Source organism: Hippoglossus stenolepis, chromosome 15 (genome assembly GCF_022539355.2).
Source record: "Hippoglossus stenolepis isolate QCI-W04-F060 chromosome 15, HSTE1.2, whole genome shotgun sequence".
Lineage (NCBI taxonomy): Eukaryota > Metazoa > Chordata > Actinopteri > Pleuronectiformes > Pleuronectidae > Hippoglossus > Hippoglossus stenolepis.
In genome coordinates, this window is record NC_061497.1 from 13,985,717 (window position 1) to 13,998,496 (window position 12,780).

Sequence of the window (12,780 nt, forward strand, 5' to 3'; positions counted from 1 at the left end):
AAATAAGCTTATTTTTTTACAATAATAAAAGCCTGTTTAGAGGCAAAGATCCCTGTGTGGCCAGCTGCAATCAAATATTTTAAAACTGGACAATAGTCTTCATTAATTTGGAGGAAGAAAAAGAGGATCTGTCAAATGTGCTGTTTAAATGATGCAGAAAAATTGGTCCATTCCGTTTTTTAAGTGGACAGGAAATGGTCATTTCCCGAGGAACACAGGAACGCACAGTAAAATCAGTTCAGTTTTAGGCTTGTTTCTCTTGCTCAGACAGCGGAGCAAGCTGTTTGTCTCAGTTGAACAGATGAACTACATTGTTAGTGTTGCCAGTAGCTAAAAGGGAAACGAGGGCCACCTCTAATCAACATAATTCCCACGAAGAGAGACTGTGCAACATCGCCCACACAGTCCTGACGGAAAGAAAAGGCCCAGATCTGCGGGATTACCACATTAAACTCACCCTCACTCGCTACAGATGAGAACACTCACTAAACATTTGCAGTCCACAGGCATCTTTCATATCATTTAATCACACCTATACTTAACATATTAATTTGGCATTTGAGGATTAGTTTGGTAAATTACAGTGGCGACTGTTGATTTCTATGATGGATAGAGTGCTTTGGGTTTTAGCACTCCCGTCCCAGGAATGAGTCACAGCATTATACTTCTCAGACTGAGACAAACAGAGATTACAGGGCTTACCTGCTGCCACACAGGTAGACAGTCATGTGTCAAACACACATTCAGGACATACAAGGACACACACACACACACACACACACACATTCAGTCACAGCAGCAGCAGACAGAAGCTTAAGCTTTAAGATACACACAATTAAACACAAGCTGGTACTGATGCAATCACTTTGAACTGTTGCTTACTTTTGGCGTAAAACCTAAGGATGTAAAAAAAACATAACTTCAATTGTGCTGTTTTACTGATGAGAATTTAACGACCGGTTCAGCCAAACATGATCCTGTGAAAAAATGAATATTGTCTCTAGTGCTGAGCGATATGGCTATAAATTATATCAAGGTAATCATTTTCACACAAGTCGATATCGATTATTAAGACGATAAATATCATACTTTCATTTCTATTCATTTTAAAGACGGATTTTTCTCCTGAGTGAAGGTTGTGGATTTAAACTCTTTATGGGCAGAGAATGAGAAACACTTGATAAACAGCAAAACATTTAACGAATCTGATGTAGATAAATTTTGTGTTATACCTCCTCACTGTGTTTATACAATGTCTAAGTATCAATAGTATGTATGCAAGTATCAATATATATTGGACATTTGTTGTATTGCCATTGATAAAAATCATACATTGTTAATTATTGATATTGTTCTATTGCCCGGCCCTCATTGTCTCTTCTTCTGACAGAAACATTCCATGAGTGCAGTGTTTCAGAAAGTGCATTCTTTAACCATCGGACTGACATTGTTTTACAGGCTAGACAGTGTAGACGAAACATTTGTGTCATAAACAAACCTAGATGTCAGATTCTGTTATGAACATTGTTTAGTTTTATAATTGAAAATATGTCGGTTTTACAAAAAGAATAAAGATCTGGACTCAGCAGGAAGAAGGAATTGTCTTGTCTTCATCACCCCTTCTTAATGTGATGTGGTTTAGACTATTTGGTAAGAGATGATACATCACATATTTTCCTACTTACACATTATTCAATTGTATTTTGGGGTCACAAGAAAAATTCCTTTCACGACACTGTACTTTTTAAAAAACATTTTAATGGATACATTTTTATATTTTATATTTTGATGGATACATTTTTATATTATATATTTTGATGGATATGTATTCTTTCCACCAACATAAATTCTTCCCACCAATTTGCTGCCTTCTTTTTCACAAAAAGTCTCTTGTACAATTCACCAAAAGTCCCTTACTTCTGTCTCAGGACTCAAAATGACCTAATATAAACCTGTAATATTCATTTGTTTTCTCCTTCTGTGTTTATTCATGTACCCGCACCTACAAAATTACATTTGCTGCTTTGCTATGGCCATTATGTTGTAATATGTTGTCCTTGTTTTAAATTCCTCCGCTGTATGTTTTTGTTATGATTTGCCTGTGTGAATTATACTTTGTATATTCTACTATATAAAAATGTTCCCAAAACTGGATAATTGATGCTACTTTTGCACATCAAAGGTTTATCTTGCAGTAAAGACAAAAATATATGACGGAAACTTAGTTTTGATGCAAACTTTCCTTTTCTTTTCTTTTTAACTTGCAGAACAACATGTGTCAGCCAGTGACATTGACTGATAATCTGACCTGTCTCATAAAACTGTCAGTTGAACCTAATGACATGTTACGTTGCACGAATATTTCATTCTGTCATTTTTGATTAATGACTTGTAAGTTAATTCTTCATTTGAAAGCAGAGCTGTATCTGTATCCTGATACTGGACAGCTGTGGTCACCCTGCATTATTGACAAGAACAACACATATTATTATGATGATGATTATTATTATTGATTTAATTGTACATACAATTAAATTCAATGTTAAATTACATTTTATGTAATTCACTTCAGGTTTATTGTCATTATTCTTACAACAAAACAGCCCAAGATATTGCAACCTAAGAAAAAGAAAGTGCACAATATATAACTATAAAGGTGATGTGCTTAATACACTGTAAAAGGGATTTACATACACATACATAATTTAGTTCCCATAGAAATTTAGTTTAGTTTGTCATCCTGTGATTTAAGTATGGAACGTCACTCATGTTAAAATAGATGGTCAGTAATGGGGTAAATGGTAAACTGTGTCTCCTTTCTATATTTTCTTTTGTCATCAAATGCGGACTTCCTCCTTGATATTTTTCACGTCACAAAATGTGAATAAAAACATTTGGAAACTGAGATTGTTTTTCTTTTGTTGTTCAAACTCTTTCCCGGTCGAATCTACCATCATTTACATTATGTTTGCATGCCACTGTACACGGCTGCAACAGTAAGTCAGTGGAAAAATTTACTGTAAGCTTGTACAATCAACGTGCTTGTTTGAATGCTCGAATTGCAACACACACATACCCTAACATATAGACAGACAGAAACACACACGCCCTCACAAACATACACACAAACACACAACCCAAACCCCAAAACCCAGCTCTACAGCTGTCTACTGCGTACATTGTCTGCTGCTCCCAAAAACGAATTAGTCACACATATTTGCATTTGTACAGAAACCCGCCCAGCAACAAACACAACAGACTTCAGAGTCATACACGCATGCGCACACACACACACATACAGGAACATATGCATGTATGTATGAACCTACTCTTATTACATTCATGCGCACAACTTCACATACAGGAACACGTGCGGATGCTTTAATGAAAACACGTGAAGACAAACACGCTAAGTTGAGCACTCTCTACGGCAACACTCAAACACACACACTCAAACACACACACACACACACACACACACACACACACACACACACACACACACACACACACACACTACACTGGTGGTCCTGCTTGGAGAGGAGCTAAAGCTCTGTCTCTTTTGTCTCTTGTGGGAGGCCCTGACAAAAGACACAACCTGACAGGTAAACAAGCCGTCATGTTTGGGCAGACCTACCTGAGAAAGGCTCTCACCCTTCTCAGCCTCACCCAACACACCCTCCTCCCGCCTCCCTCCAGTCTGCGGCTTTTTCCTTCTGCGATGTTTCTACCTGCGCGTCCTTGTCCCCCCCTGAGTCTTTGACCTCATACATCAAACGTTTAACTTTGTTCTGAAAAGTTTGAAAGCCTGAACAGAAATGCTGAGGTATCGTACAAAATTGGAGTCGGGGAGCAAATTAGAGGCCTGACAGAGATACATTGTGGCAGCCATTTTGGAGGTCAATTGATTACATTTATAAATTTAAATGAAGAATAATCAACAGATGGTGCTACATACATGCTAATTCTGATAGTGAAAATGTGTCTTGTATCGATAACTTGCAAATGATATTAGCTAACTAAAACACAATGGCAACAACATACAAGACAATGTGTGTCACATGTGTGTCACATTGACCAAAACATTAATTTAAACATGCTGTCCTAAAATATTCAATTCATCTGGATGTAAAATAAGTGAATGACACTTCACTTTCCATCACAACAGTTTTGGGCCCTCTGTCTTTCAACTTGAAGGTGGTATACCTCAAGGCTCAATTCTAGGCCCCAATAATTCCAAGGACAAGGGAAATGCAAACATGTCTGTGTGGTTTAACAAGCAGCCACTATAATGTTACTTACTGACCATCTATACCTTTCAATAACAATAACATGTACAAAATATAACCGCCCCCAAGATGGTACAGTTTGGACCAGACTCTCCACTGAAGACACAGAGACCAAAGTGATATGAAACCTCAGTCAAATTCTGTGCTTAAATAGGATAAGCCCCAAAATTCAAAAGTAATAAATACTGGTATAGTGAAGTTAATTACATTGTAATCCCTTACACAACTAACAATGAAAAACACAGTAAAGTAAAGAGATGTGATGCCAAGTAATGCCCTATGATACTGGATAATGGCACCTGCACCCACAGATGATCAAAATGCTGTTTCAGGGGTTATGTTACACAAAAATATAATTTCCACTGCCAGTCCAACAATAGCTCTGTCAAATACAGTATATTGGTCAATTCTTTGTTATTCTTGTGACAATAGGTTATAAAATCCTAGGGAGGACAACATGTTTGTCAACTATGAAATGTATCATCCATATTAAGGATATGGAAGGATATAAGGATATATAAAGCTAATTACATCTGGTTTGTGTGTATAATTCACACACACAGCTATTGTGAGTGGACATGCAAGAACACACAGACACAAGTTAATGGAGTGAATCCCTGCCAACTTTAGGCTTTCCAAACAATTCCAAACATTTGGGAATAAAGTCTTGCAGCGCAAGACAAGAGTCTAACAACAACCACCCACACCTGCTTTATCGCTGCAGTGTATTTCTAGTGTTTTCCCTCAAACTAAACATTGGGAACCAGTTTGTCCGTTTTGCACAGCAGATGTCAGATGGTCTAAGATCATGACCACAGGGAATGAGGAGGAGGAGGAAGACTGACAGGACCAAAAGAACAGCCAATAAAAAATAAATGAGGAGGACAAAGACAGAGAGACTGCAGAAACGATTTTCAGGGATGTTGTACATGGAGAAAATCAAAAAAAGGCTGCTTTAATTCTGTTTACTTACCTGTTTGTTAACTGGAATATTGTTTACCAAATTTGTATGAAAAGAAATTTGGCTTAAATATATTTCTATTAAGGCAAGTTGGGGTAATTTGAGAGAGTGAAACCACATAATTTCAGAGAGAATAAATATAACATTCTTCCATGTACACATTCAATATAGCAACGATAGAATGGCACTGGGCTCCACATTTGCTCTCAGTGCATCTACACAGATACACATACAATTATCAACAGACTACAAGAATTTAGCAAAATAAATATAATGTGCAAATAGAGTTAAACTGTACAAGACAGTAGCACAACGGGAAATAAGATGTGCAAGGGTGGACAAAAACATCACACACAGTTTATACAGTCCGCTTAGATTTATACTGTCGGAAATATGTACGTGTAAACCTGAATGGAGTATATATATTGAGTATATATAGTATAATACATAATTGGTGTTTGTGGTGGATGAGTAATGAACAGGTATATTGTCCTGGGATTGTTCCTGACACTGTGGACTGTCCAGCTAAAGAATTAAGTAAACAGCCTCACAACAAAGGAGGAAGTGAGGTGACAGTATTATAAAGCAACAAAATCTGCAGAGGGAAAAAAAAGTCAGTGTCCCTTACACAGGAGCTGTTGGTTTTCCATTTCTTTTCAAAAGTCAACATAGTTTCTTAAAACTATGACCATCATTGTTCCCCAATCTTAATTACTGTAACCATGGCAACAAAGCTCCCGTAATTTGAGAAAACACAATTACTTTAACTCGGAGAATTATCTTTCCCTGAAGCTTATTTTGTGCCTAAATCAAAACTGAACCACACAAGAGCAGGTTCATTTTTACAGTGTTGATTTGTGACAATTTTTGGAGGCAGGGACAAACTGCATTGTCTTCATGGAGGTGTTATGTCATTCTGGTGAGTATGGGCAAACTTTTGTCATTTTCATTTGGAAGACTTGAAAACAACAGGCTCTTCAGAGGTGTGATTGAATTATAGCCAGTGAATAAGTCAGAGAAATCACTCGGAGTAAAACAATCAAATTATTTAAGGAGTCTCAGTAAAATTTGAAGCTGCACTTCAAATAATTCAAGTATCGCAACAATAATTATTTTCTTAGAAAGTGCACATTGAGCCCATTGAGCTGAAGATGAATGTGGGAGAAAACATTATAAAGTGCTGTGTAACAGAGTTGTAGCCATACAGTGTTATTTAAGGGATTATATAACATTTGACCTCTTGCCAGCGAGAGGCCATATGTTGTACTTTTTATTGAAAAGTACATCATCAGATAAGACTGACAGAGGAGAGCAGTGAAGACAGAGGAGCTGAGACTCGAGCGCTGTTTTGCACATGAAGCCATATGAAGCTGTTTACGTGGACGACTGTGGGAAAACATTCTTCCCTGACTGAGGATAACCAGAGTCCCAGAGGTCCATCCTCCTCCTCCCCCTTAACTCCTCTTTAACCTGGCCTGCTGGGTCAGGCTACCGTGTGTGTGTGTGTGTGTGTGTGTGTGTGTGTGTGTGTGTGTGTGTGTGTGTGTGTGTGTGTGTGTGTGTGTGTGTGTGTGTGTGTGTGTGTGTGTGTGTGTGTGTGTGTGTGTGTGTGTACCTGTGTTAATCTACCTGTGTCTGTCTGGGTGTCTGGCTCAGCATGGGAAAGAATGGAGAGGAGAAAAATCTAGAAAAGGAGGAAGCACATTGCTCCCTGCGGCATTAAGAGCTATGAGAGAAACTTCTCATGAATAACATTTGTGCCTTAAAAGCAAACCTTAAAAAAAAATATGATCCTGATGCCGGATATTTTGTGTCGTTTTAATAATAAGTAATTTCAAATGTCATCCTACTGCAGCTCTGACATGCAAATCCCCCCAAAAAATCAAAAAATACAGTACAATGGCAAAATAGAAAAGACAACAGAAAATAAGAAAACACAACGTCAAAACACAACAAATCACAGAACACAATGGAAAAGATAGATACCTGCTATGGACAATGCTGGTTGCTGATTGGACAGATGGATTGTCCTTTATATTTAAAAGTAAAAGCTTATAAAACATGTTTTGCGACTTGTTGTTGTGATTTGCACTTCATGGTCACCATGCAATGTGTGCAATTCTTCAATATCTGATTTTAGTGTGGGGTTCAGAGGAGAGTTTAAGTTCAGCCAAGATGTTATTTTACTAGGTTTTGCACTCTGGTCAAAAATAAGCATCTGGCAGGAACACTGTCATAGATCAAACTTTTATTGCCTCTTTTTTTTTTATCATAATGTTATCGGGACAGTCCTAAATCTTTGAGAGTGTTCACATCTATCCCTGCTCTTGCATTAGGATGCAGTGCTCGGCTGCCAAACTTCGATCCCTTTTACAGAGCAGAGATTCAGTATTTAAGAGAGTTGATTGATGAACTTGACAGAGAGCTTTTTATTTCTCCACAGGTATGTTGCCGCTTTAAAGAGAAGTCCTCAGAAGAAGCTCCAGGTCTCTGTGCACTTTTATTGGCCCCGCTAATGACAGTGTGTTTGTGCAATTTTTATCAGAAACAAGAACGTGAGAAGGAGCTAAAGTGCTCCTTTGCTAAAGACTCTCGTGTATGTCATGTGGTTTTAGGGCCGCAGATGCCGTTTTATCTGACAATTGAGATAAAACTGCCACGGTTAGTTCACCGCCGCAGCTTTTCCCACTCTCCATTCCCATACCTGGATCATGTGGAATTCCCAGAGAAGGGCAGTAAATTGTCCGACGGGGCGACGTCGTCCGCTCCCTCCTGAATACCTTTCACTCTGAGAGAAAGAGACAAGAAAGGAGGCATGTTGAGTTTCACCTACATGTCCTCTCTGAAAAACACATACATCACTTTTTTTTATTTTTTAAAGGGAGGATATGAGCCCGAGGTCGGTGTATGTGCATGTGTGTGTAAATATACTTACTACACAGACTTTCTCAGCTCCAACTACTTCCAGGATGAAGTCAATAGGGAGTGTGTTGCTTTGTGAGACATGAAATATGCGGTTGACCTTTTGTTGATGGACAAACACGGCTGAGGTTCCAGAGCAAATATGTAGAGGAGGCTCATTCGACCTCAGTGGTTTACCCCGATCAATACGTGACTTTACTCGCCGCGAACCCTCGCCAAAGACGTGTCACCTCCATTAGCTTGGAGCGCAGGATCACGTTTTTGATGTATTAACCTTTCAGAGAGGAATAAAATCCACAGGTGGTTTTATAAAGTGACGCTGTGGTGAATTCAGGGCCTGTTGTCAGCTCTCAGAGGGCCGAGATGTTAGTCAGTGAACTGTATTCATCCATCACTGGATCTGAGGCCCACATGTGACATTGTTCATGACTCGCAGACTCATTTTACTTGCGCAGGATTAGTTATGTGCAACCAATGGATAAACCAAATAAAAGGCCCATAAGTTTAACCTGACACTGTTGCAGGTTTTTCCATCTTTATAGCTCAAGTCAAAATGCAGCTAACCTGTAAAATGTGACATATGAGGTGTTTTTGAAGTACAAACATTTAGTTTTTTTATAATTTTTATGTTAATAAGTGAGATTTTTTTTACTATTAGGTGAAATCCAGTTGGTCGTTTCCCCTTCCAGTCCTCGTGTGAAGCTGAGCTAACGGTTGCCTGGATCTAACCTCATATTTAACATACATATGAAAGAGGTATTGATCTTTCTATGTAATTTTTGGTAAGAAAACAAAAACTATATTATATTGCATATTCAAAGCGGGGGGGAAACAGAAGCAGGGCACAGCAGCTTTGATTACAAGCGACCAAAGATATGTGGCTTAATCTTCTGGATCGAACAAAGCTCAACGGTTGAGGTTAAGACCATAGACTGAAGCCTGTATAAAGATGGACAACATCTCCACTTCCTCCTACAATAAAGCCAAAATATCACAGATATAAACGTTGCCATCTTGCTTCCATTTGGCACGTGAGTCTGCGCAGTAGCGATCATTGTGGAGCCGTGGTATTAAGGTGCTGCTGATACACTCGACCAATCACAATTTGGTCTAAGCAGTCAATCGTGACGTTTCACCCCATTTTTATAGCATCAAAAAGCTGATTACAACCAAACTTACCAAAAAAATTAACACTAACATACATCAGTGTGATGAGAACTGACTAAAATGACCGAAAAACCAATGTATTTAAAGTGTACTTTGACTATTTAGTTTGGTCCATGTCCCATCAACTAACATGCAAATGGTGGGGTTCATGACCTATATATGCTGCAGCCAGCCACTAGGTGAAACGCTTTGGATTCACTTTAGGGGAGCTGGCAGGTCGGCCATCTTTTTATACGGTCTGTGGTTTCTCCACTGCCGGGTCACAACGTTGAGTATGTGAGACAAAACCCTTTGTTTTCAGTGAGTGAATTAGTTACATTTTCAGCTGCTAATAATGTACTAGCATCCTATCTAGCCTCTTCCTATTTTGCAATGACATCCAAAGGAATCTCACACTGTGTGCACAAATCAATTTTTCTGCTCTGCGTAGCGTGAATTACCTATTTTTGGAAACGTGGATGAGTTACTCACCCACCTGCAACATGACCACCTGTTCAACAGGTACAACAATAATTCAGAAGAATAAATCAGCCTGTAGTGTAACCTAGTCAGTGAATGACCTTAAAACTGCAGTGATATACAGAGTATGTGCGTGCGTGTGAGTGCATGTGCTTTGAGGACATACAGCTGTAGAATGCATGTGCGTCTGTGCACACATACACATGGGAGCGTGTTTATAACTGTTTACACTCTGCGGGTTCAAGCGTTTGCTCGGCCTGGTTCCACAGAGCGGGCAGGTACACCAGCAGGCAGGGAGGCCGTGGCAGCTTCTTAATCATTTCTCCCTCCTTTTTGTTTCTCTTTTGACAGTCCTTCGCTCTTGTGTGACGGCTCGCACCGCCGCCCCGACCTGCTTACCTTTTCACGGCTCCTGAAGCGAGACTACTAATGCACTTGCTGCTCCGCTCGCCGCCTCACCGGCCCGCCCTGAGCTCCAGCCTCCCGTGACAGCGCAGGACGCTCACTTTGTCTGCCGTGTTTGTCCAAAAATTGTTTCAATATGTATTTTTGGGAACGGTAATGTTTGCATAATAAATCTTTGTGTCAGGGGAATACAAAGAGAGCTATAGGTCGAAACCTGGGTGGGTCAGATTGGACACTCTTTCCCTTGCTCTCTCTCTCTCTTCTGCATTTACTCTACTTTCCATTCTCTCGCTCTCTTTCTGCCAGGTTGTTTTTCCAGCCTGCTGTCACTAGGTTTATGTAGACATGTATCAGACCATGTGCACAGACCTTCTTCTGAGTAACCTTTGGCAGTTCACATGCCCTTGCATCCTACTGCAGTCACATGCCCAAGCTACGACCTGGTGCTGATAATCTGTAAAGATCTACAACGTGCAATATCCACATGCTCTAAACACTTTGTTGTCATACATTCCAAACATGATCCACGGCCTGTGAATCTAATATTAGCAGTGGTGGGCCATGCGCCAAAAAATCAAATTATAAAGCTATGAGCTGAGTCAGCGTCAAGCTCTTGGCCCATCTACAATCCTATTATATTTAAACATATAATTATGGGAACTCTTTGAATGGGCCAAATATATTTTAACAGATACTCCGGGCAGTTGAGTGAGAGGAGAGATGAAGTGATGCACCTCAAATGAAGGAAAATTGGACCAGCTCTGTTTCTGTAACAAGTGACACAGGCCAGAGAAACATGGATTTCAGCCACAGAACAAAAAGTACATCAGAATTCAAAAGTCACAGTGACCTCCAGCACCTGTATAAAGATAATTTTACTGAAATAAGAACAAACAAATGTCAATCGCACTGAGCTGTTTCTCTTTAAATATTCTTTGTCTCATCCATTTTTTCAACCGAAATGACGAACTACCCTTTGGTAGAATTGTTGTTTATCAGTGACTATTACTAAATTTATATAAACTTTCCTCTGATCTTCCAAGATATGGTAGATTTAGATCGTGTCTGCCTTTGCTCCTCACAGACAACTGTCACATAGATACATAGAAAATTATCATGTAAATAAATGAATTATTGTTGATGACATTTTTATTCCGAAAAACTATAGAAGCGTTTTGAAAAGTTTTTGGAGGATCAGATTTAAAGTAGCTACAATTCATAACTTAATAATAATCATGATAACAAAGTGACCTTATGAAAGTGGTCACACTAAGTCATGGACCTACAAACAAACAAAGTACAACTTGAACTTATAACTGTTGATCGGTCCACAAATTTACTGTTTACACTTTCATAGAATATCGTTTTCTCCTGCAACAGGCAGTTGTTTATATTGAAGAGCTCAAAACTTGTGTACACGACCTGTTGAAGAAGAGCTGGTGAACATATTGACCAAAAACAGAGCAAAAGGAAAGTGAGGATTGGTCTTTGATCGAATTAAGGCCAGAAACATAACTCTTATTGGATTATAATTTTGCAAATGCTGTATTATTACTGTAATAAGTCAATGATTGCTTTTCACCATATCAACATAAGGGGTGATATGTGTTGTGTGCCGGGCCTACAGCTCGTGTCTGCTGCCCCAAGTATGAAAAAAATCAGTTATTGCAGGTTTAATCAAAAAGATGATTGGCTGTTAAGTATGGTGAAGTAATCCTTCTATTTAATTAGCTGTGTTGCTTAAATATCAGTGAAACCACCCGAATGTGAAATAGGCGACCACGCAGCACAGTGAGGCCCCTTCGCTACAAACCGAAAAGCCAGAATCCTCCCGTAATCAGAGCAGCCACCACATGATCTCGAGGATTTTATTGTCCCTCGCTGGTGACAGACGCAGACGGAGAGGGGAAGAAGTGGGTGGACAGTTTTCCCTCGATGAGCCAGTGGCTGGATTGAAAGCAAAAGGGGGGGATTGCAGGGGAGGGGGTAGAGAGTAGTGATCTTAGTGGGACCGCGCAGGGCAACGCTATCCCAAACACAGCAGAGTGCTATAAGCCTCCGCAATAAATCTCCGAGCTCGCTGAGCCACAGCCAAGCTTGTTCAGTGCTGCGTGCCGCTCCAGAGGCCAGAATCCAGATGTTGGAGGGAGTCGGTAAATAAAACAATCTATCAAAACTGAAGAAGGAAAAATTGAGACTTGCTTTTGTGCAAGTGATATTAGAAAAAGCAAAACTACCTGTTATAAGCAACCATCGGATACACAGCACCAACCACACACACAAGCACACACACACCTCATGTCCAATACACACACTCTCTCATTGAGTGAAATCAGTACTTTAATCCCATTTGGGACAACACAGATCTTATAGCACCATTTGCTTCGTGTAGCTCAAGGTGTTTCTGAATACAAAACAGGCCTGTTCCTCTGGATTAGCTCTGATCATTTATAGATGCAGGTGGATTGAAGGGATAAACAGATATAGAAATCTCATTGTGGAATAAATATCCACGGCTTAAAATCTAATCGTGCAGAGCATAGTGATGGTTCTCTGTAAGACCTTTGCCTCTGGACA